This window comes from Xyrauchen texanus, chromosome 4, assembly GCF_025860055.1.
Source record: "Xyrauchen texanus isolate HMW12.3.18 chromosome 4, RBS_HiC_50CHRs, whole genome shotgun sequence".
Lineage (NCBI taxonomy): Eukaryota > Metazoa > Chordata > Actinopteri > Cypriniformes > Catostomidae > Xyrauchen > Xyrauchen texanus.
Window position 1 is genome coordinate 27,868,943 of NC_068279.1, and position 14,971 is coordinate 27,883,913.

General features: G+C 36.0%; 1 pseudogene; it reads right to left on the reverse strand.

Moving 5' to 3' along the window:
* Nucleotides 1–321: 321 nt before the first annotated feature.
* On the reverse strand, nt 322–12,364 carry LOC127641141 (acetylcholine receptor subunit epsilon-like; annotated as a pseudogene).
* Nucleotides 12,365–14,971: the final 2,607 nt, after the last annotated feature.

Genomic DNA, 14,971 nt, shown 5'->3' on the forward strand with positions numbered 1-14,971 from the left:
CAGACTCCATGCTTGGTATCAGTGTAGCAACTCCCAACCAACACCTTAAGTTCAGAATTAAACAGCAGAACAAATTAGACAATGCCTGTGCACCGTTCCCCCAATGCATAGTCCCATACTCTGTACTGTAGTAGCTTTTAATAAAAAGTTATTAAAACTTTATTTAATAACAACAGTTTGGTCAAAAAAAATTCTTCTGTTATCAGAAAAATCCCTCAAGAAGATTTTTGACTGACACATTATTTAATAAAGACCTGCAAGCTACAACTATTGCTTTATTGCTTTAGTATACACATTAGTTGCATCAGTTTGTACTGGTTTTCAAGACGTTCTTCTGATTCTATGTGTTCCATGCAAAGTCGGCATCTCTTCAGCCAAACCCGCCAGCTGTTGTCTCTGCATGGCAAATCTAAAGTACACACAGAGCACAATGCTAGGTCAAAACTCCAGCCAAAACAAATGAAGCATTGTGAATATGCATGTGCCTGTGTGTAACCTCACCTCCCCAGAGGCAAAAACTGCAACATCACTTTGTGTTTGTACAGGTCTCTGTGGAGCTCCTGGAAGCACTTGTACTTTCTTTTCACCATCCATGTGAACTCGCCATGCGTCAGACGGACCGTGTACAGAGTGCAAACGTGTATCTACATACAGGATATTTAGACTAAGATATAACACAATAATATGCACTTATGTACAAAATTACAAACATACCCTGGAGCAGGTGGTGTATCTTTCCGTATTTTCCACTTTGCAAGTGATAGGCGTGCCATGGATGTGAGGAGAGATGGCGCCTTCCTTCAACTCTGTCAGGTGACTGGTTGGTTGTGACTCTTCTATTTGCAAAAATAAAATACATCTAACCATAATACATAGTTAACACAAATCAGACAGATGCCAACATGGACAAGTTGAGTGGCATCCTCAAAAAACCTGAACAAGGTAAAAGAAAATAGAACCCAGACTAAAGTAAAGAGATAGTTTACCCAAAAAATTACAATTTTGACATAATTTAAACACACACATGTTTTTGCAAACCCATATGATGTTTTTCTCTGGAACACAAAAGTAGATGTTAGGCAGAATGGTCAGTCTGGGTCACCATTCACATTTGATTGAATGGAAAAAAGTTGCAATGAAAGTGAATGGTGACCGAGGCACCAATTTAGAGTAAATTAATACAGTTTGTAATTTTGGGTGAAATATCCCAATTAGAATTCCACTTGCAACTGCATATGTAGTTCGTGGTAATTGATTTTAAGGATATTTTTTTGTTTAATTTTGTATGATCAGCTACAATTTTGGTAGTGTGTTGGGTCATTACTTCCTGTCCAATGTAAAATCTGGACCCTGAAGAAAAATCAGTTAAAGGCATAGTTCACCCAAAAATGAAAATTCTCTCATAATTTACTCCTCATGCCATCCCAGATGTGAATTACTTGTATTCTTATGCAGAGCACAAAATTATTTTTAGAAAAATATCTTAGCTCTGTAGGTCCATACAATACAAGTTAATGCTTTATTAACAGAATGAATCAACATTAATTAATCAACTGCCCTTTGTAGCTCCAAAAATCACATAAAGGACACATAAAAGTAATCCATATGACTCAAGTGGTTAAATCTCTGTCTTCTGAAGCGATTTAATAGGTGTGGGTGAGATACATATCAAAACGTAATACAATTGTTACTCTTAATTCTTAATCAACGTTCACTTTTACATCTATAGTGCCTGTTTAGTTTCACTTTCACATCTGAAAATGAAAGATAAAGTGGAGATTTAGAGTAAAAAAAAAACTTAAATATTGTTCTGTTTCTCACCCACACCTAATATCTTGCTTCTGAAGATTCCTTTGTGATTTTGGGGTTTACAAAGGTCTGATCACCATTCACTTGCATTGTATGAACCTACAGAGCAGATTTTTTTCTAAAAATCTTTGTGTTCTGCTGAAGAAAGAAAGTCATACACATCTGGGATGGCATGAAGGTGATTAAATGATAAGAGAATTTTCATTTTTGGGTAAACTATCCCTTTAATAACTGAACTGAAGATTTGTTTCTCGCAATGTTGAACTGAGTAATAAGAACAGAGAATTTGTTTTCAAGAATATATCCTATAATGGTCTCTCTCTCTTTTAATCACATTTGCTCTCTCTCCTTCCCACTCTGCCCCTCCATTTCTTGCTGTGTTTTGAGGAACAGCCGTTGTGACAGGCCTCTACCATGTTAAATCACCAGCAGTCAAAAAACAGATGAGTTTCAGTCTCATCTGTTCAAGAACATGATCGTATTAGAAGTCTGTGAATGAGAGAAAACTTAAGGCTTGTTGTAGCTGTGAAACCAGCAATATCTCTCTGCAATCTACATTTTTCACAATCTTTTCACAGTGAATTGTTTGGTCTCACAGTCATACATGCTAAATTTGCATGCCTCCTTTTAGAGCCTGATTGACAAATGGATGTGGCACAAAAAATATTTTGTCCTCTTGAGGCAAATAAGTGTTTAAATAAAGAATATGTAGTGGTGGATGTACTAGTTAACTCTTAATTGTGAAGCAGTTAACTGATCATTGTTATATTACGTAATAAAAACAACGTCACAACATGCTTTATGGCTGTTTCCTGTAATTACTTAGTTGCAATGACAAGTATATCCTTTGTTAGAGGACATAAAAAGAGTCAATGAATATGGACATTTCTATTTGCTGGGGAATCTTTTCAGGGGTCAAACATTAGTCTAGAACCTTTATTGTCCATATCAAAACATTTTCTATGTTCTCAGTAAATATCCCTGTACCTGGAACTCTATCTGCTATATCTAGATGCAAGGTGCAGAGCTCATGACAAAAAAAAAAAAAAAGAATAGCTGTGCTCATGGGAACATAGGTTTGAATTAGAGGTCGAATGATAGTGGATTTTGCCGATAAGATAACTGAGGTTGTGGGAATGGCTGATAACGATTAATCAGCCAATAGAATGTTACAAATGTCTTATTCTTCCCTTACTTTGTCAGGTTTGTTTATATATATTCACCAGATGAGGTTTAATGAGGAACAAGGTCTATTATTATTTACTATTAAGATATGAAGTACAACGTACTGTATGTGCTTCATGTTTCCATATAGTCAAATTATTCTTAGCATGCCCTTGCATCAATTTAGAACATTTGGTATATCTAATCAAAATAACAAAATATGCACTGAAGTGAGGAAAATGGATAGTCCATGATGGATAGTCCCAATTCAATTCTTATCCTCCACTTAATAATAAAGGCCAATAATGGCAAAAGCCCATAAATAGCAGGCCTATAAACCAACTAACAGTCTGTGATTTACTGTATGTTCATCTGCATTGACGTTTAGAAAGATCATACTTGCTACGTGGCAAATGCTGAATAACAAGCTTAACACTGACAAGCTTTCTCTCTCTATTTGTTTTAGACAATTCAAATACAGACTTTGTACATCACCATGCTTAAAGGTATAGTTCAACCAAAAATGGAATTTACTCACCCTCATGCCATCCCAGCTGTGTATGAATATCTTTCTTCTGCTGAACACAGATGAAGATATTTCTTAAGAATATCTCAGCTCTGTAGGTTCATATAATGCAAGTGAATGGTGACCAGAACTTTGAATCTGCAAAAATCACATAAAGTCAGAGTAAAGGTAATCTATAAGACTCCAGTAGTTAAATCCATTATTTCTGAATCTATGTGATATGTGTGGGTGAGAAACAGATCAATATTTAAGTCCTTTTTTACTATAAATGTCCACCTTAACTTCTACATGAGATTTATGGCACAAAAATAAAAAAGGACTTAAATATTTATCTGATTCTCACCAACACTTTTTCATATCACTTCTAAATGATGCATTTACATACTGGAGTTGTATGAATTATTTTAATGTTGAATTTGTGATTTTTGGTTTGGTCACCATTTACTCACATTGTATGGACCTACAGATCTTAGATATTCATCTCTTCATTTGTGTCCTGCAGAAGAAAGTAAGTCAAACACATCCAGGATGGCATGAGTGTGAGTAAATGATGAGAGAAATTTATTTTTTGAGTGAACTACCCCTTTAATCATGCTACAGAAGAATAATTCCAGCTCTAATAAAACACACCTGAACCTGCCAAACAAGATCTTTTGTGTTCAGTTAAAAAATTACAGGCAGAGTTAGAACATTGTGGTCTATTTACTAGGGATGCACCAATCCGATACCTGGATCGGTATCGGCTCCGATACTGACATTTTTATATGGAACCGGTATCGGTCTGATGAGCTCGATCCAAATCCAATACTGCGTGTTAGTCTTGTTTGTTACAGTCAAGCTCAAAAAATGACATAAAAGAACCATAAAAACACGGAGTAGTTCATATGACTTGTGCATTTTATTCAAAGCCACTTGAAGACGTGCGGTAGCTCTGTGAATCACAAAAGTCTGTTTAATAAATAAATATATAAAATGCTTAGTGCAGCTCCAGCCCATCAGTGAATGGCGCTGCTCTGATGTCAAAATAAAAGCTTGAGGGTTTTTAAAAGTTAAAAGGTGTCAAGGAGAGACTCACAGAGGCAGAGATATAAACTCAGTAGCAGGGTTTATTGAACAGATGATTGAAACAGTGATGTAACGTTGTGAGTAAATCCAGTAGAGCAGTGTAAAACAACAGGTGAATAATATCCAGACAGGGTATAGACACAATGAACAAATAACTCACAACAGTCTTATGATACTTGCAGGCAATAAGACACAGGTATGTTTGACATAGCAGAAAGCTGTAGAGAGAACAGACAAAGAGTGCATGTTAAAGCAAGATATATATGCAGTCCTTAATTAGCCACTAATGATATTCATGTGTGTGTAATCAGAACTCAGGGGAGAGTGAGCGCTAACGGCAGTGAGGAAGAAAGACAGAGAGACCAGTGGATGACAAAAGGTGCACAATTGAGATATATTACTAAATATTACTATTATAATATATTATTATTATCATTTGTTTACAAATGATAATAATATTTAAGTCGAATGGGTTCCAAAAACTAACTGTCTGAATGAAAAGTGAGCTGATGTCTAACAACTAAATTGAACAAAAAAGAGATTCCTTTAAAGTCCATATACAAGTTGAAAAATATTTTCAAAAAAATAAATAAAAATGGCTTCTTTTCTACTGAAGACTTGAAGGCTGGAGTTACTGTTAATTCTGCTGCTACATTATCCAGTATACTAGTTAACAATAAAGTTTTTCTTAATAAGCTATACAGTTATATTGAAATAGTGTGTAGTTAGAGGTTTGTGTTTCTTGACATATTAAATAGTACTCCCAATTATTTACACACAATAATGTAAATATATTCTAAACTGATTATGCAAAAAAACAACAATGGTATCAGCCGATACTGAGATTTCCGATATCGGAATCGGAAGAGAATCGGTGCATTCCTACTATTTACTACTCATTTCTCACCACATTTGTCTTTGATACATTTAAATTGATCCTCGGTAAGTCTACACAGAGTCCACACATGTGCTGCATCTGTCTCAGGACTAGCCACAAGGCTACTGGACAATTGCTGATCTGCGCAAACACACCCACCCACACATTATATATTTTTTAAAGTATTATAGGGTAAATAAGGTATTATAGGCAGCACAGAAAAGTTATAATGACATTAGATCTAAAGATGAAAAATCAAGTCAGGAATCTTGGTGTCATTTTGGAATCAGATCTTAGTTTCAGTACAAAGGATGGGACAATATGGTTATCTCACGATTGGGTTCGATATATGATATGAGGTTCATAATTCTATATTATCTCGATCCGATATGATAACACTTATATGACAAAGTCTGGCAGAAAATTATTTATTTTTGAAAAATGCTTGCACAAAATGTACATTATAATTTCTCATCAAAATAAAGTTCTTTAATACACAATTTAAATGCTCAAAGTTGAAATAATACAGTTTACCATATACCTTTAGCTATAAGAAAAGATCACAAACAAATAAGCTTTCAAAAATAGTGGCTGATCAAGTGCAGAACAAGCAATAGGACAGAAACAGAACCTGTCCCGAAAAGCACAGCGAACTGCACTTCACTGCAAGCTAATTTGGAAACAAATAAAATTTCACCCTATATAAAAAAATATCTGCACAAGGCAGGCTGGGGAGCAAAAGCCTTGGGCTGCGAACACAAATTGTATACATGTAATAGCACATAGAGGAGGTCCATGAACCAAAGAATCCAGTTACCATATACAGTGCACTTAGAAATTATGCAGACCCCTTCATTTTGTTTTAATGCAGCCTTATGCTAAAATGCTTTAAATTATTTTACATTTTCTATCAATCTTTTAATATATTTGCAAAGTTATCAAACTTTGCAAATATATAAAAAAGAAAAACTGAAATATCACATTGACATAAATATTATGACCCTTTCATGGCACTTCAAATTTAGCTCAGGTGCATCCCATTTCTCTAGATCATCTTTAAGATGTTTCTACACTTTTATTTGCAAATTCAATTGATTGGACATGATTTGGAAAGGCACACACCTGTCTATCTATATAAGGTCTCACAGCTGAAAATGCATATCAGAGCAAAAACCAAGTCATGAGGGCAAAGGAACAGCCTGCAGAGCTAAGAGACAGGATTGTGTCGAGGAATAGATCTGGGGAAGACTACAAAAATCTTTTGGCTGCATTGAAATTTCCACAGCGGCCTCCACAATTCTTAAATGTAAGAAGTTTGGAACAACCAGGACTGTTCCTAGAGCTGGCCGCCCAGCCAAACTGAGCAATCAGGGGAGAAGGGCCTTGGTAAGAGAGGTGACCAAGAACCCAATTATCACCCTGGTTGAGCACCAGATATCATGTACAGTTTGCTGAAAATAAAAGCAGTTGAAAGTTAGAGGACGTTTCTTTTTTTGCTGAGTTTATGACACTGTATTGCTCTACTACAGCCATGTCTCTGGGGTTCTATAACAATACTGGCCATGATTGGGACATAATTACTGACAACAACATAATGCACATCTTAATATAAATAAAATAAAAACTAGGTATTGGGATTTAGTTTTACAACAACAAAAGCATGCTATATATACATATTTAAAAATAGATTTTAATCAAAAAGGAAGAGATGGTGGAAAAGAAAACACAAAATAAACCAAGGGAAATTCAACAGGGAAATGGCACTGCTTTACACCTGTTGACCTCGAAATCTAATATGAAGATTGAGAGAGAGAGAGAGAGAGAGAGAGAGAGAGAGAGAGAGAGAGCGAGAGAGAGAATTTTAGTGGCCGTTGCAAAGTGCTCTTACTGGCTGGGCCCACTGTTGCCAAGGCAACCAGGCTCCAGGTGAAACACTAGACTAGACAGTACAGTGGAGAGAGAGAGAGAGAGAGAGAGAGAGAGAGAGAAAGAGAGAGAGGTTGAACAAATCTAGTTTATAAACATAAATTTACATCAGCAAAATTTTATATTAAAAGAAAAAAGACAAATGTTTTTTTAAAAGGTAAGAACCAAATGCTCACATTTAATAACGCATAACCCTTTCATTTAATAACATTTAATAACGCAGGGCCCCCGGAGCAACAGGGGCAGGCTGGCATTTGACCCATCACTTTTCAAACCACTGGGGCGATGCCCCACTACATTTAGGCAATGACAGATAGATCTGAGTCACTGGCAAAACCAATCAAAACCTCTGGTGGGCAGGACATTTTAGCAAAAAGGGATTCTCAAAATATCAACAACATATCATTAAACTAATGTTCTGGGTTCAATACAAGTTAAGCTCAATCAACAGAATTTGTGCCATAATATTGATTACCACAAAATTTATTTTGAATCGTTCCACCTTTTCTTTTAAAAAAGCAAATAATGAGATTACAATGAGGCACTTACAATAGAAGTGAATGGGGCCCAATTTTTGAACGTTAAAATACTCATTGTTTCCAAAGTCAAAACATTTATAAAATTATGAGCTTCACATTTCTGTGCTTTAACTAGTGCTGTCAGTGTTAACGCATGAGATTAATTTAAAATGTATAGCACATTCATTTTTAGCGATTAAGGCATGTGACATTAGCCTTTATGCAGTGAGTTCTGAACACTTAGAGGGTGAACCCTTGCGATGTGTCCAGCGGGGACATTACACTCGTATACACACTACAAACAAACACACAGCAGTGAGTCCCGGAGAAAGGACCTCTTATTAAACAAACGCTGATGGGACTTGTGACAAAAGTTATGTTCTTTGCGTCTTGTGAGTCAGCATTTTACCACATAAGCATGTCAATTCTTACAAGCTTGTTCTCTCGTGGAGGGTCGGTTGACGCTCCGCTCAAATTTAACATAATTTTAACTTTGTACCCATTGCCGCTAAGCTTCTGAAGCGTCAGCTAATGATTACCAGACAATTCAGATTATATATATTTGCTTAAGCGCTTAAAGCAGAACAAGACACCCTTTTCATATGGAGTTCAACTTGGCACTTGCATTTTTGTGCATTTTGCCATCTTAAGACAGTGTGAATTATAAAATAATTTATTCAATGCAATTGCATCAAAATATGTATTAATGAGTTTATAATCAGGATTAAACTTATTGCAAAGCCAAAACTAAAAAGGAAAGAAAAAGTAGAGGAATAAGAAATAAACAAGACAACAAAATGCAATTCAGCATGCATTTTCTGTATATATAAAAGCCTACCTCTACCCTTAATATTGCAACCACATAAAAGAGACTTCAAGAGTAAAATAATCTATAAGTGACTGATGTAACAACTTTTAACAGTAACACATACTGTAAACAGATGATGAAAGGTGTAACCAATAACAATTGGATTAAGGGGCATTCCAGAATGGAGCCAGAGGAAACAGGTGAACTCCTACGCTGACAAATTGTTATTTTAGGCTTATTTATCAAGTAAGCAAAATTTTATTTGTAATGAAAAAAATACAAATAAAAAAAATCCACAGAGTGTAAACTGTATACCTTGACATTTTTATTTTTAAATCAGTGCAATTGTGACATGTATTAGCAGAGTATATCAATTTTAAGTTAATGTACGCATGGACACCCATAACCCCAAATATAAAATAAGACAATATGATGTATCAAGTCAAATGCTGTTTAGATCATGTTCAGCTGTTTCCAACTAGTTCTAAGCTCTCCAGCAAATGTCTGTCTAGACATTTATCTTATGCTACTGAAAAGAAGAGAAGAACAGCTTTCTCTCTTGCTCCACATCTCTATGTGTCAGACAAGAGTCGTCAGAGCTTCTTCTCTACTCATACTTTTCCCAAGGAAATGGGTATTCGGATGCATGGTTATAGTGACCCATGAGGAAGATGGCCACTGTGCCAATGGAGAACAGAAATGGCTGCCCAGAAACAAACCATATCAATCATCTTACCAATCAGCACCCAACTCTCCATCTCCTGTAACACAAAGGAGAATAAGAGGAACAGCATGAAGGAGAGGGACAGGATGTGGGTGGAAAAGACTGCAAATCCAATTTCAGGTAGGACACTCCAAACTTGACAAACATGAATATAAACACACACACACACACACACACACACACACACACACACACACACACACACACACACACACACACACACTTACAGATCGATTGTCGTTCGATTGCTTAGTAGATTCAGCAATAAAGTTACAGGCATCCACTCTTTGAAAGACTCTTGTAGAGGTTTGCAGTACTGCTGGCATCAATTTCATCCACTAGAGGGAGACATACACATTCATACTGTATACACAGACAACACAAAATGAACCACCGAAAAACAGTGATAAATCTTGATTCCAGGAGCTTATGTAGCTATTCATGAACATTTTACTGAAAACCAGCCGGCCACAATAATCAGGATGCGCAACGGTAATGTTTATTATTTAGATATGACATTCCAAAAGACAAATAGACACCTCTCATAGACTGTGATGATGCATTAACACCTTTTTGAGCAGAGTATATCTATACATTGTGTTATTTTACCCTTGCATTGATAATATACATTACAAAATCTAGTCACCATTGCTGCAATGCGATTTCAAATATAGCTGCTAAGGAAGTGACAGTTCATTTGTTGATGACAATTCCTCATCTGTATCAGTGTCTTCCATTGTTTGGGAACAGGTAGTTTTGCCCCAAACTCACACCATTGGTTGAGCCAATGTTATTGTGAAATAATGCGCCAGAAAAACGCAGTGAAAAACAACTGTTCCTCACATATAGCTACAGTATCATATCACTTACAGAATGTAGTGCAGAAGACATGGAACACTTTTGTGATACTTTTATGGGTTTTATTATTATTTTTTTTTTTTGAGCTTGACAGCCCAAGACCTCAATCACTTTCTCATTGTATGGAAAAGAGTGGTCTGGGTTGTATTTACTCCTTTCTCGCACTCCACAGAACAAAGAAAGTCTAATACGTTTGGAACAACTTTTCTGGAATCTTCTAAGCAATCAGGAATAGAAACACAGTCTGAGCCAACAGTACAGAAATGGACACAGTCAACTTCTGTCCACCAGCTAAGAGGAAACGGATAGAAAGAGCAAGACAGCCAAAGACATAAACAGACAGAGTGCACAAAGAGAAATGACAGACAGAAGGAGTACCAACAGTGAAACAGAAACATTGAGGGATCTTAATATTTTAGACATACATTTGCCTAAGTATGTCTCCACATGCACTCAAACATTTGCAGGTAGAAAATAGGCCAAAACGACCAGAGAGGAGATGAGGGAGCAGGGCAGGATGATGATGATGATGTAGAAGAGTGGTTTCCTCTGGATAAGATTGAAATACACCTCAAGGTACTCCTGATCATCAGCTTATGGGCAGGGTGGTGTTTGATTGCCCACTCCCCATTCTCTGTGAGGACATGTGATCATTGGAGCAACCACAGAAAGAGATGAGTGATTGCAAGGACATTCCCCTTGGTATAAAATATGATGTGAAAAATAAAATGCTTTTGAAACAGTTTTTAAAGGATTGTGTTTAAAGGAATGTTCCGGGTTCAATACAAGTCAAGCTCAATCGACAGCATTTGTGGCAGAATGTTGATTACTACAAACATTTATTTCTATTTGTCCCTCGTTTCTTTAAAAAAAAAAAAAAGCACAAATCTGGGTTACAGTGAGGCACTTACAATAGAAGTGAAAGGGGCCAGTCCATAAACATTAAAATACACACCGTTTCAAAGGTATTGCCACAAGACCTAAACCATATGCATGTAAATATTATCTTATTGTCATTAAATTGCTTGCTAACCTTTTTCTGTGTAAAGTTATATCTAATTGTATCACTGTTTACTTAACAGCTCGAATAATACACTATTTTTTAAGATTCACATTTTTGTCTTTAAACCCTTCAAAAATGGGCCCCATTCACTTTCATTGAAAGTGCCTTTTTTCTTTCTTTTCCTCTTTTAAGAAAAGGCGGGACGGGTCAAAAGTATTTTTTGTAGTAAACAACATTATGCCCCAAATTGATCCTGGAATATTTATTTAAATACTCTATGAGTCAAGTTTCCCACAGTTCTTGTACAGTGATTTGTTACCATGTGTATGATATAAAGCTGATTATTAACTTTTTATTTCCAGAGTGAATTTCCCTAAGTCTTTGTGAAGTCCTGTTGCACTAAGTTACTGTCTTCCTATTTTATCTTTTTTCATTCTTCTCTTTGGATTGTAATTCACCTTGCACTACCAGATTCATAGAATATGTTTGACTTGGATTAAATAACAAATTTGAAATGTGGATTTGGACTTTGAAATTAACTCAGTCAATAAACACCACTACTACTACACTTGCTAAACCTACAAATGTACAGAGAGTGTTTGAAAGATGAACTGTGAAGTGTATTCGCATGGCAAATGTGAAGGCCTCAGGTTCAATGTCCACCCACTCAATGGGCTTCCCTTTATCTGTATCTTCTACCAACACCATATCAGTTTCATTAGCACTGCATGTCTGAGACCTACAGTAATATTGGGAAAACAGAATAAAATCACTAAATGATTTAGACCAATTGATAAAAAATAAATGAATAATACAAAAAAAAAAAACACCAGAATACAAAAAAAAAAATATATATATATATTTTCATCTTCCTGAATCCCTGAAACTTGCACTAAAACAAATCTCACTTTGTTCCAGGCTGAAGTCTAGAGTGCAGTTCTGTCAGTCGAAAGGAATGTAGGTGATCTAAATAGCACAGGTACTGCAGTAAATGGCAGGGGGAAGCCAGTACATGGTGCAATCACTCGAAATCAGCACATTAGCGTAGTATGCCACAGCTTGTATTAAATATATTGTGAAGGACATTTTGAAATACTGTAAAGTATTATGCATAATCCCTATTAAAAACATTGCTGAACTAAAACATCTAAACATATTATCATCATCGTGATCTGACAGCGGGATGTGCCTCTCGCACAAGGAACACTTACGGAACGACATCTTTAGAAGGACGCAAATACATAAGTGACTCTTTTAGATATATAAATATATAAATAAATATATATTTATATTTATATCACACAATATACATACATGGAAGACATTTTTGAGAAGAATACATTTCTAAACAATAAATATTCTAATGCAATTGAAAAGTGTGACAGACAAACAAGAGCATAGAGTTACTCTGTTCTACAGCTACACTCACTGGTAAGACTCCAATATTTGAGGTACATTACATAAAGAGCACATACCTTGCAACACAGTGGCCACAAAACAACTGTATAAGTCCTATCGAACCAGGCTGTCATTGCCGTAGTCGGCATTCTTGTCGCAATATGCTCTCTTAAAAGTTGGTAATAAAGAGATGTCCCTGCACGTGGCTCCAGTTACAGTGCTCTTAATGTCACATTCAGTAATCACATCAATATCGTTATACCACTAATCCATGTCAATGATGCAGATTATGTGGGTTACTTCTCTACTTTTGTTGCAATCGAACACAGTTTGTATTAATTATCCAAAACATGGTGATTAGGGCTGTTCGATTTCAGAAATGTGGGAATCGACTCTGATTCTGATTCCTGGAAGAGTCGATTCCAGACTCATATTTTCGATTATTTTTCGATTCTGAAAAAAAACGGGAGTATAAGTTAAATACTATAATAAAAATCTCACTACAAAATGTTCTTTGCACTATTTATAATAGCATGAACAACATTCACTATTAATAGGTCCATTCTAAAATTAAATCAGGGCCTATATACGCATACCAAAACACGATGCTTCAATCACATGAGATAACTTTTAGAGAAGTTTGAGTAGATGCACCTATATTTTGAAGAGCTACTACAAATAATCTTAAAAGAACCACTTAAACTACCCTGAAATTGTCTGTTACCACTCATGCGTTCTTCTTTGGAAATAGGTTTAAATTAGAATGTACAGTAACTGTCCACCACCTTCTGTACACTTATGTAGCATCTGGACCACTCAAACACACATATATTAATTATTTAATGAATAAGCCAACAGATGTCTCAAGACTGTAACAAGCAAAGGTCCAAGTAGGCCCAAGCCGACTCTGTTATGTCTGCTCCCCCACTGATCATTATCAAGTCTTTACACTGTCTTTACAAGGTCCAGGAACTAGTGGACCTCAGTGACATTCCAAGTGGGGGAGGTTTAGCTGCATGCTAGAGCATAGAATGCAGAGAGATTGATTCACTCCTTTCCCTCATAGGAAATGGACATAAAGCCCAGAACAGATACTTTTCTTAATTCATTTATAGACAAACTATAAATTCACATGTATATCCCCAGGACATTGTGTGTATAATTATTGCGTGTCTTGTAAAGTGTCTTTATTTACTGTATACAGTTTTTATACATGACTTCTGACAGGACTACCAGCTAATGAAAAATTATTTAGTATCATGTTTCCTACCAAGTGAAACCTTATGTGACATCCTGCACAACGGTATATACATATAATTCTGACAGCATGCATTGTATGTTTGCTATATTAATCAGAGCATAAAGGGGCTTCAACTAACCCCAATCATGCAAATGAGTCAGCTTCCAAACAAAGGAACATTTCCCACTTGGAAATTGCACCTTTCTCATTGGTCAAGCCAGACTCGAGAGGAGGGACCTCCAGCAGAAGTAAAAAGACACGGCCCGCCTCTTACGCTCTCTCTTTCCCCTGACTATCTTCCCTCTGCTGCTGGTCATGCTGATCCCGAGGTCGCAGGCCGGCAGGTCTCAACACCTCAAGCCATGTGTAACTTCTTCTACCATATAGTCATTGAACACCACAGTTCATCATAATTTCTTCATTCAAAGCGGAAGAAATTGGTTGCAACTTCAACACCATCGACTCAAGGAACCATCAGTCCTTTCTCCTGCGACTGCATCCGGGCGCTCTCTCAACAGCCAAGGCATTGCAAGTATCATACCAGTAACTACCTGAACAGTATAAGATGAAAACCCCTTTTTAACAAAGGTGCTTTTAAATTAAGGACTTGATGGTTCTCTCAGATGGTCAAGATGACTTTTTCCATATCTGCATTTCCCCTATTCTCTTCCGATTTCATTTTATTTTCACTTTTCCCCCCCATGTATGAGTGATTTCGTGTGTATGTTTGTTTAGATTAGTTATGTGTTCATATTTTTGTTAAATAAACTTTTGTGTACATTCTTGTGAGTTGATTCTGGTCTGTTTGTAAATCAACATCAATATAACGATTCGAGAAAGAGTTATTTTTGTGTGGCCATGAAAAATATCGTTTCTGAGAATTGATAGATGATCAATACTGAGTGTTCGTTGGACGAACAGATACATTGATTGTAATATTAATTCAGCTACCTCAAGTTAATTCTATTAACCAATCCAAACGTTTATAATTAATTATAACAATTTATGATTCATTATTCATGTTTCCCTTTTAATGATATTTTGACTGTGATATA